Source organism: Podarcis filfolensis (genome assembly GCF_964270895.1).
Source record: "Podarcis filfolensis genome assembly, chromosome: 8".
NCBI classification, from domain to species: domain Eukaryota; kingdom Metazoa; phylum Chordata; class Lepidosauria; order Squamata; family Lacertidae; genus Podarcis; species Podarcis filfolensis.
Window position 1 is genome coordinate 38,366,300 of NC_139611.1, and position 13,440 is coordinate 38,379,739.

The 13,440-nt window shown below is 49.1% G+C and overlaps 1 protein-coding gene across 1 annotated transcript in view; it reads left to right on the forward strand.

Moving 5' to 3' along the window:
- ATP2C2 (ATPase secretory pathway Ca2+ transporting 2) overlaps nt 1-13,440 on the forward strand; it is a 42,620-nt gene that overhangs the window by 591 nt on the left and 28,589 nt on the right. The window lies entirely within an intron of this gene.

Below are 13,440 nucleotides of genomic sequence, written 5' to 3' on the forward strand. Positions count from 1 at the left end.
GGCGGCAGTAGGAGGCCCCATTAGCTAAAGTGGTGCTTCAGGTTAAGAACAGTTTCAGGTTAAGAACGGACCTCTGGAACGAATTAAGTACTTAACCCGAGGTACCACTGTACTTTGCTGGTCGCACTTTGCTGGTCGCTGAGGACACTGCTCCCCATCTTAGAGAGCAAGCTGCTCTGTACAGAGCCAGACCCATGGGTTCAAATAGCTCAGTACTGTCAGCACTGACTTGCAGCAGCTCTCCAGGATTTTAGGCAGGGATCTCTCCAAGCCCTACATGAAGATGTCAGGGATTGAACCTGGGACCTTCTGCATGCAAAGCAGATGCTCCACCACTGAGCTACGGCTCTTTCCCATTTTTCACATAGCCAGAGGTGTCTATACATGCTTATTATTTATTGAGTGATAATAGTTGCCCAATATAAAAATCAGTTTCCAGGTGGCTTAAAAAGAGGATAAAAACACAGAGGCTGGGTTGGGGGGGGGGGGAGAAAAGGTTGTATCCAATTTCAAGGGTTGTATTATGCTCAGAGTAGACCCACTGACATTAATGGCCATGGTCATATGCACACCTGTGCCATAGGATTTGTGCTCAGAGACCTTTATCCACCTTGAAAAATGCTTCTGTAGACTTTCCAAGTTTCCTTGCAGACATAGCTCAAGGGGTGGCTATTCCTGCCTTCCTTTCCTGCTTTCTTGCATTGTGCAAAACGTCAGTCATATTTTTTTAAACAAGCACTTATTTATTTAACTCTTGCATAGCACTTTCAAGTGTTTAAGGTGCTTCACACACATGACCTAGATGCCAACCCTGCAAGACACCATTTGCTAACTGGAATCAACGGGAATTGATCAGCAAAGTGTGCTGCAATGTAAATCAGTATTTATTATCTCGACCTATATTGCAGGTGGGGGGATTGGGACTGAGAAATCGGAAAGGGTGGGTCAGGGGAGAGAGAGATTTGCCTTAAGGCCTCCTTGAGAGTTCATGGCCAAGGTGAGATTCAAACTGGACGCTTCCCAATTCTCAACTCAGTCTCTTACCTGCTACATTACAACATTTGGCCACACACACACCACTCATTTAAAGGATATGATCTCCCCCCAAAAAAGAACTCTGAGAACTGTGATTTACTAAGCGTGCTGGGAACTGTTCCCCTGTGTAGCGTATACTACAGTTCCCAAGATTCTTTGGGCAAAGTGGTGTGCTTTAAATGTATGTTCAGCCTGATCAATGTGCCTCCCACCAGACACTTTATGGATAAGAGCCAAGGGCACTTGAAGATTCTGCACTTCTGCTCAATTCTCCAATGAAGGGTTAATCCCTGATCTCAGCCTTCCCTCTCCCAGCTGCAGTTCATTGTATTCCTTTCCCTTGCAATAGCCTGACCCGGCCTAGATCGCGCAGGAGGGTGTGCTAGTAGTAACAGTTTATGCTTCTTAAGAATGCTTAATCTCCCAGTGGATCTGACAGAACAGCTTTTACAGAACAAATACCTTCACCCGTATTTTCTATCGCAGCAGGCAGTTGAAGGGACACTTGGAACAGGAGTGTTGTGCTAGCATTGGAACTCTTCCTCCCTCGGCTCAGTTATTGAAAGTCTAGGAACCTGGGAGAAGAAGGGTGCTGAAAATTGAAGGAATCTACTATTCCCCTTATTATTTTAACTGGGGAATCCATTTCTTTGGAAGATATATACAAAGTATGGGGAACCTCAAGCCCCCCATATTAAACTTCAGGCCAAATGCCTCTCTAGCTGGTCCTCAGAGCTCTTCCTAAAATCCCTGTAGCATTTTTAGAATTGCAACAAGGCTGTGCCAGAAGTTTAACATCCTGCTGAAAAGGCAACCCTCTGAGTTTGCTGAAGAGGCAAGCTGTATTTCAGAATGCCCAAGAATCCCCCAGTTAGAGGCAGCATTCTTTCCCAGCGCAATAGCCACACCCTCTTCCACCAGGCAACATCCCCCACCGGCCTTGCTTTGTGCCATCCTTGAATGTTTTTGCCTGGCTGGAAAGTGTCCTTGAACTCTGAGAACACCTCTTGCTTGCCTGGATGGAAGACAAGGAGGGGCATGAGAGGGTGCATAGAACATAGCCTACTGTTACCAAGGCAACATTTACATCTGTTGCTCCAGCCACTTTTGTATTTGGCCACACCCACTACCTGCACATGGCCAGAAGGGAATGTGAACCTCAGGTTGCAAATGTGTCCCCATCCCTGATTTACACTATACTTGCCATTCTAAAGATCTTCTATGGGGCTTACAATGGTTTGCAAGTACCAAAACAACATCTCATAGAATTGTAGTGCTATAGCATTGAAAAGCATCTCAAGGGTCATCTATTCCAACTCCAGCCAAATGCAGGAAATTCACTGCCACATACCGGTACTCTCTTGTATACACACACACATGCTCCAGAGAAGGAGGGCTGTAGATAGCGTCCTCCCCCACTAAGCACCAAACAGAATGATTTTAATATCTCATCAGGGACGCGGGTGGCGCTGTGGTCTAAACCACCGAGCCTCTTGGGCTTGCTGATCAGAAGGTCGGTGGTTTGAATCCCTGCAATGGGGTGAGCTCCCGTTGCTCTGTCCCAGCTCCTGCCAACCTAGCAGTTCGAAAGCATGCCAGTGCAAGTAGATAAATAGGTACCGCTGTGGCAGGAAGGTAAACGGTGTTTCCGTGCACTCTGGCACTTGTCACGGTCCTCTGTGCGCCAGTAGCGGTTTAGTCATGCTGGCCACATGACCCAAAAAACTGTCTATGGACAAATAACGGCTCCCTCAGCCTGAAAGCAAGATGAGCACTACAACCCCATAGTCGCCTTTGACTGGACTTAACCATCCAGGGGTCCTTTACCTTTACCTAATACCTCATAGCTGGGGTCACTTAAAGGCAGGCATCCCCAAACTCAGCCTTCCAGATGTTTTGGGACTGCAACTCCCATCATCCCTAGCTAACAGGACCAGTGGTCAGGGATGATGGGAATTGTAGTCCCAAAGCATCTGGAGGGCCGAGTTTGGGGATGCCTGCTTAAAGGCCTCAAAGCAACTATTGACAAGAAGTGCAAAGCAAGCAGAGCCGCCAAGAAAACACAACAAAACAATGCACAAGCAACAGCACCCAGCCGCCCAGTGGTCCACCATGGCACTAGACATCCCTATTGATTTTTGTCTTCTTATTGCTCTTTTAATTTCTTAGGCTGTATTTCATTGCGCCACGATTTAAATTCTGTGGAATGCAAATCGTAATGCGATAAAATGCAATCCAAGAAGTAAAAGGAGCAATAAAAAGGCAATTAAGAATCCTGCAGCATCCAGTACAGCCCATTAGATTTGTTACAATGGGCAGAAAAATAATTAAGCAGGTCCACCAAGACCCTCAGCAATTTTCAAGTGGTCTTTGGGAAACCAGTTTGGGAACCGCTCACCCAAGGCATGTGCAGTCGTGCTAACAACAAAATACGGACAGTGTGTCACCTGAGACAGGTACCAGAAATTAAAAGCTACCCCTTGCCAAACCATCATGTTTTTGTTTTTTAAAAAATAACTCTCTCTTGGGGCTGCATGGGATGTTAAATGTATTTCTGTGCATCTATCATGCAGGGTTTCTTTGAACGCAAATTGCATCAGCTGGGGGAACCACTGACTGGTTTGGAGCCGGAATGGCGGGATTTAAATCTTTTCCCCTCTGCAGTTCAGTGGAAGATTCCCTCCCAAAACAAACAACAGATTCAGATGATATATCCACCCCACCCCACCCGAAGCACAACACAGGAGGAAATGGTCAAATCTCCATTCCATTCCATGCCTGCCCTGATCCTGTTAATGATCACCTACACAGAGAATGTGCGGTTTGCATTTTTTAAAAAAGATCTGCACACTAGATGAAAAGATGCATTTCATGTCACATCAAATTTGACCCTTATGTCAAGCTCCCAGGATCCCTCTAGGTTTCTCATCTGCCTTGGGAATGTCCAGGCTCGTCACCTGGCCCCCATTGATGAGATGCAAAGTCCAGTCAGTGACCACTAACTGCTGGAACAGAACTTGGGAGGCCTGTATTTGCAAGCCCGCAGGATGCAGTCTCAGGAGAGTTTCTCTCTAAAACACACACACACACACACAGCCTCAGTCTTGCCATCTGTAAAATGGGAATAGGGACCTAACTCACAGGCTGTGGAAACAAAGTGAAGATGGTAAAGAAGTGTTCTCATTCTTCATAAATTATTAGGATGAGACCGGCCTGTGTGCTCACTCAGTCAAAAGGATAAACAGTCAATGGCTACTAGCCACAATGGCTTTTTTCTGTCTCCATAGCTGGTGACAGTATGTCTCTGGGCGCCAACTGCTGAGAATTGCAGGTGGGGGAGAGTTGCTGTGGCACTTAGATCCTGTTTGCGGGCTTTCCATGGTTGGTCACTGTGAGAAAAAGGCTGAGAGTGCTGAAAAACAGCAGAGCTTGGGCAAACAATGTACCACATATGTGCTGAATTAATGATGCATAATCTCCAAAAGTATGTGGACGGGCATGTTGCGTTCATTTCCTTGCTTTTGGTATGCATTCTCACAAAGTTACTAGTCCATGCCATTTTCTAAAATCCTCTTTCTCTATAATACTTCAGGTATAGGTTTGTGACAGCCATGGCCATATACCATGTTGTATCCTTAAAATTTTAGGAGGGCCTTTTTCTAGATGTTGTTATTGTATGATTGTTTGTAAACCCCAGTTCTCTGTGTTCTTTCATTTTGTTTTACATAAACTGAATAGAAATTCAGGTGCAGATTTGGAATATGTTGTTCTGCTTTTTCCTAGGCTTCCCAGTTGCTTAAATCAGATATTTTGGCATGGAGCTCTGGAGGTGGAGCCCTCTGGGTCAGGACGAGAGCTCAGAACAAAAGCTGTCTATCACCCTCCCCTCAAAAGTTTTGAGAGGGAGCAAAAATTGATATTCCCTCTTTTTCTTTTTGATAACAGTCTGCAATGAAAGAAAGAAAAAAAATATATGTTCAGGGCTACCTACTATAGCAAGGGGAAGGGAGAGGAGCAATGGAAATCACTGTTTCCCACCCAAAAATGAATCAAAGTTGTAAGCATCTCCATTGGTTCTGAGAATCCCTCAAGGAAACGCCCATATATATCCAAACTATGAGGACTAGAGACTTGCTTTTCAAGACAAACAAGTCAAAGTTCCTGAGATCCTCCGGAATCCTGATTCCTGCACACTGCGCCCAATTTTTCTGCTTGCATGGCAGGCTCATAGCAGGCTAGAATAAACACAGCTGTTCTCCTGACTTCATTTTCAAACATCTCTTGTTTCGTAAGAAACAGTCAGTGCCTACCATGCCTGCCAACTTTGCTAGGGTAAACTAATTATTTTATTTCCTCCAGGCGTACCTGTGCTAAGCGTCACAGTTGTTTTCTTTTTACTATGTTTAACTTGTCTTTCTTACAAACAAACAAAAAAAGGGCAAAGTCTGGAAAAGGGCATCGGGACCCAGGATTTGAATGCAAACTTGCCAGCTTCCCTGCCTCTGTTTCCTGGTGTTATTAGGTTGCTCTTCTGTCTGCTTGGCTTGCTTTGCCATCAACAATAACTAAGCCACTTATCCTGGAACCACTTCAGAAGAGGTTTAAGGGCAATGCCTGCCTTGAATCGCCAAATTGCAGGGCAGTAATCCTGTTTCCTTCTCAGAAGATTAGAGCAGGGATGGGTAACCTGTGGCTCTCCAGAGGCTGCTGGACAACTGTATAAAAAGAGCCTGCAGGATCAGGCCAGTGGCCCATCTGGTCCAGCATCCTGTTCTCACAGGGGCCAACCAGATGCCTATGGGAAACCAGCAAGCTGGACATGAGCACAACAGCACTCTGCCCTAGTACAGTTCCCAGCAACGGGTACTGAGAGGCACAGTGAAGGAAGAACATACTGTGATTTTATGTTTTAGCTGCCCTGAGACCTGCAGGTATAAGACAGTACAGTCATACCTCTTTTTACGTTCGGTTCAGGTTACATCTTTTCAGGTTGCATCCCACGGCGACCCGGAAGTAACGGAATGGGTTTCGGCACTCATGCATGCGCAGACGCTCAAAATGATGTCACACGCATGCGCAGAAGTGGCGAATCGTGACCCGCACACGTGCAGACGTGGGTTGCATTCTGCTCATGATGTGAACGGGGCTCCAGAATGGATGCCGTTCACAACCAGAGGTACCACTGTATATTGTTGTTATTATTATTATTAGCCATCGTAGTTAGTAGCTTTTGATAGCCTTGTCCACCATGAATTTATCCAATCCTCTTTTAAAGTTTGGGGGCCATCATTGCCTCCTGTGGCAGTGAGTTCCATTGTTTAACTATGTGCTGTGTGAAGAAGTATTTTCTTCATGGTGTTATGGCCAAGACCCAAATTTCATTAAGCCATTCTTTCCAAGACAGGAATAATGTAGCTTTCCAATTTTGAGCCAATGACAATTTTGTGGCCGTTAACAGATAGATGTTAAGTTTTCTGTGGTTTTTAACTAGGCTGCCGTTGCTGTGCTGTTTTTATTGTACATCATCTTGAGACCATTGTGCAGAGGGCAATTAGTAAACTAATGCTCATGAAAAACTACCCCTCAATTTCCCTAGGATGGGTGGCAATGGAACAAGAACCAATTGCTCTATAACCACTTTCTGCTCCTTGGCATAGAATCTCATAACGCTAGACATCTAATGTTGGAAGATTTGGGACAGACTTTTTAAAAGTAACTTTTCACATAAGTGCATGAAATGTGGAACTCACTGCCACAAGAGGCAGTGATAGTCACCAATTTGGATGGCTTTAAAAGAAGTTTAGACAAATTCATGGAGGGGGAGGATGCTAGAAGCGGCTACTAGCAATGATGGCTGTCAGAGGCAGCAATGCTTTTAAATACCAGTTGCTGGAAACTACGGGAGGGGAGAGTTTTCTTGCACTCAAATCCTGCTTGATGGTTTCCCACAGGCCCCTCGGTGGCCAATGAGAGAACAGGAAGCTGGACTAGATGGGCCATTGGTCTGATCCAGCAAGCTCCTCATATAGAATCATAGAATCATAGAGTTGGAAGAGACCATAAGGGCCATCAAGTCCAACCCCCTGCCAAGCAGGAAACACCATCAGAGCACTCCTGACATATGGTTGTCAAGCCTCTGCTTAAAGACCTCCAAAGAAGGAGACTCCACCACACTCCTTGGCAGCAAATTCCACTGTCGAACAGCTCTTACTGTCAGGAAGTTCTTCCTAATGTTTAGGTGGAGTAATCTTTCTTGTAGTTTGGAACCATTGCTCCGTGTCCGCTTCTCTGGAGCAGCAGAAAACAACCTTTCTCCCTCCTCTATGTGACATCCTTTTATATAATTGAACATGGCTATCATATCACCCCTTAACCTCCTCTTCTCCAGGCTAAACATGCCCAGCTCCCTTAGCTCATAAGGCATCGTTTCCAGGCCTTTGACCATTTTGGTTGCCCTCCTCTGGACACGTTCCAGTTTGTCAGTGTCCTTCTTGAACTGTGGTGCCCAGAACTGGACACAGTACTCCAGGTGAGGTCTGACCAGAGGAGAATACAGTGGCACTATTACTTCCCTTGATCTAGATGCTATACTCCTATTGATGCAGCCCAGAATTGCATTGGCTTTTTTAGCTGCCGCGTCACACTGTTGGCTCATGTCAAGTTTGTGGTCAACCAAGACTCCTAGATCCTTTTCACATGTACTACTCTCAAGCCAGGTGTCACCCATCTTGTATTTGTGCCTCTCATTTTTTTTGCCCAAGTGCAATACTTTACATTTCTTTTTTGCCCAAGTGCAATACTTTACATATGTTTTTAATAATGATATATATATATTAATCAAAATTGCCCGGTAGGCAGCAAACCATTTCAGTCCAGAAATACTAAATACAGACACTGAGAAGCCTCCTTGGAGCAGAGACTTGGCTGGCTTTCCAATATTAAAGCTGCTTTCCTCCCCACCCCCAGCAATCAATTTATGTCCTCCACAGGGATGTCTTTTATTTCCTGTTGATAAGGTTGTGCTGTGAAATCTCAAAAGATTTCAGAAATTTCATTGGGAAGCCAATGAAAAGAGACCGGCTTTATAATTCGTGTGTGTGTGCGCGCGCGCGCGCGTGCGCGGCCCCCTTCCAGCTATAAAAACCATTGGAATTCAGAAGTAGGAAACTTCTTTGCTTATTTGCTTTAGACCTTTCTATAAAGAGTTTTTACTGTGGCACTCAAAGCGATGTGGAAAATCATGTTTTAGTGTTCCTATCCTCTTACTTTCTCTTTTCTTCCTCTTCCCCTTGGTTTTGAAATGTTTTTCTTTCTTCTTTGCTAAGCCTTGTTTCCTTTTAACATTTTCCTTTAACAGTATCTTCACAGTACAGTAGAGGGGTGGGGAACCTATGACCCTCCGAATCTTGCTGGACTACAATTCCCATTGTCCCTTATTATTGGTGGTGGATGATGGGAGTTGTTGTCCAACAACATCCAGAGGGCCACTGGTTTCCTACTCCTGGTGCAGTGAGTTCTATTACAGTGGCAACAAACCCTCTCCCATATTAGAGCTCTGAATAAGCCTTTTGCCCTATTCTTTCCCCTTAATAAGTTCCTGTGTGAGCTGGTTCATTAGAGCAAATGGGGCACTGCCCCTCTTACCTTACTTGCCTGCCCAGGGATTGGCACTGCTTGTCAGCTTCCTTCTCCTTAGTCTCAGTTTTGTACAGCTGAGCAGGGAAGCAGACGATGGCGACAAAACCAGAATTAGTCTGTTATGCCCATCATTGGCTCTGACTATACCCACTTTGGGGCTCCCTGCCTTACCAGTCCCAATGAGCCACCACCGTTAGCATGGTCACTTAAACAAGATGAGCAGAACACAGAGACAAAAGTCCTGATAACACATTACTGGTGTTATGTACTGAGTTGAATAGGATCCAAACTGCAGCAGTCTGATTGGTCCTAGAACAATAGGATTCAGAATGCAGCAGTCAGATTGGTCCTAGAACAATGCAGCAATATGATTGGTTGGCAGGAACCACCCAATCATGCTCCAGATAGAAGTGAATCCACAACCTGATTGGCTTACAGTAGAATTCCGGAATTAGCCAATCATGTGCAGCCCATTGTGTAAATAATGTATATAAAGCAGATACCTTGAGGGGACATTCATTCATTCCTCCTCACCACTATGAGCTGAATAAAGAGCATGAAATCACTTTGCGACTCTGAGTATATTTCACTGGCGACGAAGGTGGGATCCCGCTGAGCTGACTGCCACACACAGCACCGCAGCACCGCCACCTGCCGCACCGCTGCCTCGCACCGTGTATCCAGGCTTCAGCTCCGGGACACAAGGAACTCAGAATGGCAACCGACAGCAGCTTCTCGCCGTTCAACCCAGCATCTGGAGACTGGGAAGCGTATGCCTCCCGTTTCACCTTCCTCCTAGAAGCCAAAGGGGTCACCGATGAAGAAGACGCCAAGAAGAGGGCGATATTCTTCAGCGTCTGCGGAGAGGAGACGTTTGAAATCGCCCGGGCTCTCCTTGCACCCGAAGAAGTCGCTACTGTTCCATACAAAACAATAATGGAACAGCTGAAGGGGCACTTTTCGCCACACCCCTCCCCTCTAGGACGACTCAGGATCCAACAGGGAGGAGGTGCACCGAGTACAGCAGCGCACTCAAGCAGCCCACATACCCCAGCTGCCTCGACGAGAAGCAGGGAACTGCGCAAGCTGTGGAGACAGTCACGAGAGGAGGACCTGCCGTTTCCGCAACGCAGAGTGCAGGCAGTGCAGAAAATTGGGACACATCGCCCGGGTGTGTCGAGCTCGGCCCACCCGACGCCAGGCATCAGATGACCAATCCAAGAGCCCCAGGTCCCGGGGCCCAACACACCAAGGCAACTCGACGGAGCTCACGGACTTCCAGGTATACCAGTTGCCCCACCCCAACGTAGAGAAAATTTATGTAGAGGTACAGATAGAGGGGGCCCCATGCCGCATGGAGCTTGACACGGGTTCAACTCTATCCATAATCTCGGCAAGGACCTTAAGGAAACTGTGTCCTACTGGGGGTCCCAAACTCAGGCCGGCCCCATTCACCCTCCGGGACTTCCAGAAACGTAAGGTCCCCACAATGGGGGTGGGGACCTTCAGGGTGCAATACCGAGGGCGGACGCGGCAACTGGACTTGCTTGTGGTCAAGGGCCCCTACATTAGCTTACTGGGATTGGCATGGTTTGGACCACTGGGGCTAGCCGTCACCGGGGTGAACCACACGAACTTACAAGTGGACGTGGACGCCATATGCAAGGAATTTCCGGGGGTTTTTGATGGGAAATTGGGACAGTATACGGGCCCCCCCATTGCTCTACAGCTTGACCCCGCAGTACGACCAGTCAGACTCAAGGCCCGCCGGGTCCCGTTCGCCCTGAAACCCCGTATAGACGAGGAATTGGACCGACTCGTGGAGCAAGGCGTGCTGGAGCCGGTGCCTAATGCCCCCTGGGAAACCCCAATCGTCACACCCGTCAAGCCGAATGGTTCGGTCCGCATCTGCGCAGACTACAAATGTACCATAAACAAGGCCCTCACGGCCCATGCATACCCAGTGCCAGTGGTCAGCCATGTCCTTGCCACCCTGGCTGGGTCGAAAATTTTTGGCAAGCTGGACTTGGCCCAAGCATATCAACAACTGCCAGTAGATGAGGCCACAGCAGAGGCACAGACGATTGTGACGCACAGAGGAGCGTTCAGGGTAAAGCGGCTGCAATTCGGTGTCAGCGTGGCACCAGGCATATTCCAGAATCTAATGGACTCTCTCCTTAAAGGGATTCCTGGCGTCACCCCCTTCTTCGATGATGTGTTGATTGCCGGGCCCACACCAGAGGAGTTTGAGGACCGCCTCCGCACCGTTCTGCACCGTTTCCAGACGGCGGGTCTCAAGGTGAAGCGGGAAAAATGTCTACTAGGAGTGCCTCAGGTGGACTTTCTGGGATTTATGGTGGACGCAGAAGGGGTCCACCCGACTGGGGACAAGGTACGGGCCATTTGTGATGCCCCAGCGCCCAAGAACAAGACTGAACTTCAGGCCTTCTTGGGACTATTGAACTTTTACCATTCCTTCCTTCCCCACAAGGCGGCGGTAGCGGAGCCCCTACACAGACTCCTGGACAAGCGGGCCCCTTGGGTGTGGGGCCAGCGCCAGGAGGCCGCATTCCAGGCAGTCAAGGACTTGCTTGTCTCAAACTCGGTCTTGGCACACTTCGACGAGAGGCTGCCGGTGGTGCTAGCATGCGACGCCTCACCCTATGGCATTGGCGCTGTCCTGGGACACCAACTCCCGGATGGAAGAGAGGTACCGGTGGCATACTTTTCCCAGACACTCAACGCAACCGAGCGGAACTACTCGCAAATCGACAAGGAGGGTCTGGCAATCGTGAAGGGAGTAAAAAAATTCCATGATTTATTGTACGGGCGGCCCTTCACCGTGGTGACTGACCACAAGCCCTTGCTTGGCTTGTTTGCCTCCGAAAAGCAGACCCCCCAAGTGCTGTCTCCTCGTGTCCTCAGGTGGTCAATTTTCCTTGCCAGCTACCAGTATGCACTGATTCACCGCCCTGGGAAGGCGATGGGCCATGCGGACGCCCTCAGCAGGCTACCACTACCGGAAACAGGCCCCGACCCAGCACCTGCACAAGAGGTTATGAGCCTGGAGCTGCTTCCCGACCGCCCCATTCAGGCACAAGAAGTTGCACACCATTCCAATAAAGATAGGGTCATCTCCCGCGTCCTGGACTGGGTGTGGAGGGGATGGCCCAGCAGCAGCCCCGGGCCAGAATTCGCTGGCTACACAACCCGCAAACATGAACTGTCAGCCCACAAGGGGTGCCTGTTATGGGGAAGCAGGGTCGTTGTTCCCCAGCCCCTCCGCAAAAGGGTCCTCACAGCCCTACACGAGACACACCCAGGGGTAGTAAGAATGAAGGCCCTTGCCAGGAGTTATGTGTGGTGGCCGGGGATCGACGGAGAGATAGAGGCCTGGGTCAAACACTGCCAGGCCTGCCAAGAATCCCGCCCAGATCCCCCAAGGGCCCCAGTCCAGTCCTGGGAGTCCGCCCGAGCACCATGGTCACGCCTGCATGTGGACTTCGCTGGCCCCTTTCAGGGGAAAACATTCTTCATAGTGGTGGACTCCTACACCAAATGGCTGGAAGTCGCACTGGTACCGTCCACTTCTACGTCCGCAGCCATCCGGGTACTACGCAGGCTGTTTGCAACCCACGGGCTCCCTGACACTCTCGTCTCAGACAACGGGACTGCATTTACGTCAGGAGAATTCCAAACCTTCACAGCGCAGAACGCCATCCGCCACATCCGTTCGGCGCCATTCCACCCTGCCACCAATGGCCAAGCAGAACGCATGGTGCGGACCACCAAGGACACCCTTCGCCGCATGACGCAAGGGGATTGGGAGTACCGCCTAGCCACATTCCTCCTAGCACAACACAGCACCCCCAGCTCAACGACTGGCCGGAGCCCCGCTGAACTACTAATGGGTCGGCGCCTTGCAATCAGATTGGACCGCCTTCACCCCGATAGAGCTCAGGATGAGGTAGTGGTGGGGGAAGGCAGGAACCCCCGGACCTTCGAGGCCCAGGACCCAGTGTACGCAAAGAATTTTGGGGCAGGCCCAGCATGGGTACCCGCCACAGTCACCAGGGTCACTGGTCCCGTGTCGTACGAGGTGCTAACGGATGGGGGGCAATGCTGGCGCCGCCACTGCGACCAGATACGGCGACGATTCCCGGGAGAAAACCAGGAGGAGGAAAGGTCAGAGGAGTCCCAAGGGAACAGAGGGGCAGTGAGGCCCATAGAGCAGGAGGGGCCAGCAGGAGAGGCAGAATCAGTAAATACAGAGAGGACCCGCGAAGCCAAAAGGACACCGGAACCGGAACCACGACTGAGCGAGCCGGTTGCACCAGACCAGACAGGCCCATCACAGCCAGCATCCTTGGAACATGAGCCAGAACCTGAACCCCGGACCAGGGAACACCCCAGGCCGCAACGCACACGTAGGCCACCGGCGTACCTCGAGGACTATGAATGCGACCTCCCGGGCAGGACTGGAACTTAGAGGGGAGGGGTGTTATGTACTGAGTTGAATAGGATCCAAACTGCAGCAGTCTGATTGGTCCTAGAACAATAGGATTCAGAATGCAGCAGTCAGATTGGTCCTAGAACAATGCAGCAATATGATTGGTTGGCAGGAACCACCCAATCATGCTCCAGATAGAAGTGAATCCACAACCTGATTGGCTTACAGTAGAATTCCGGAATTAGCCAATCATGTGCAGCCCATTGTGTAAATAATGTATATAAAGCAGATACCTTGAGGGGACATTCATTCATTCC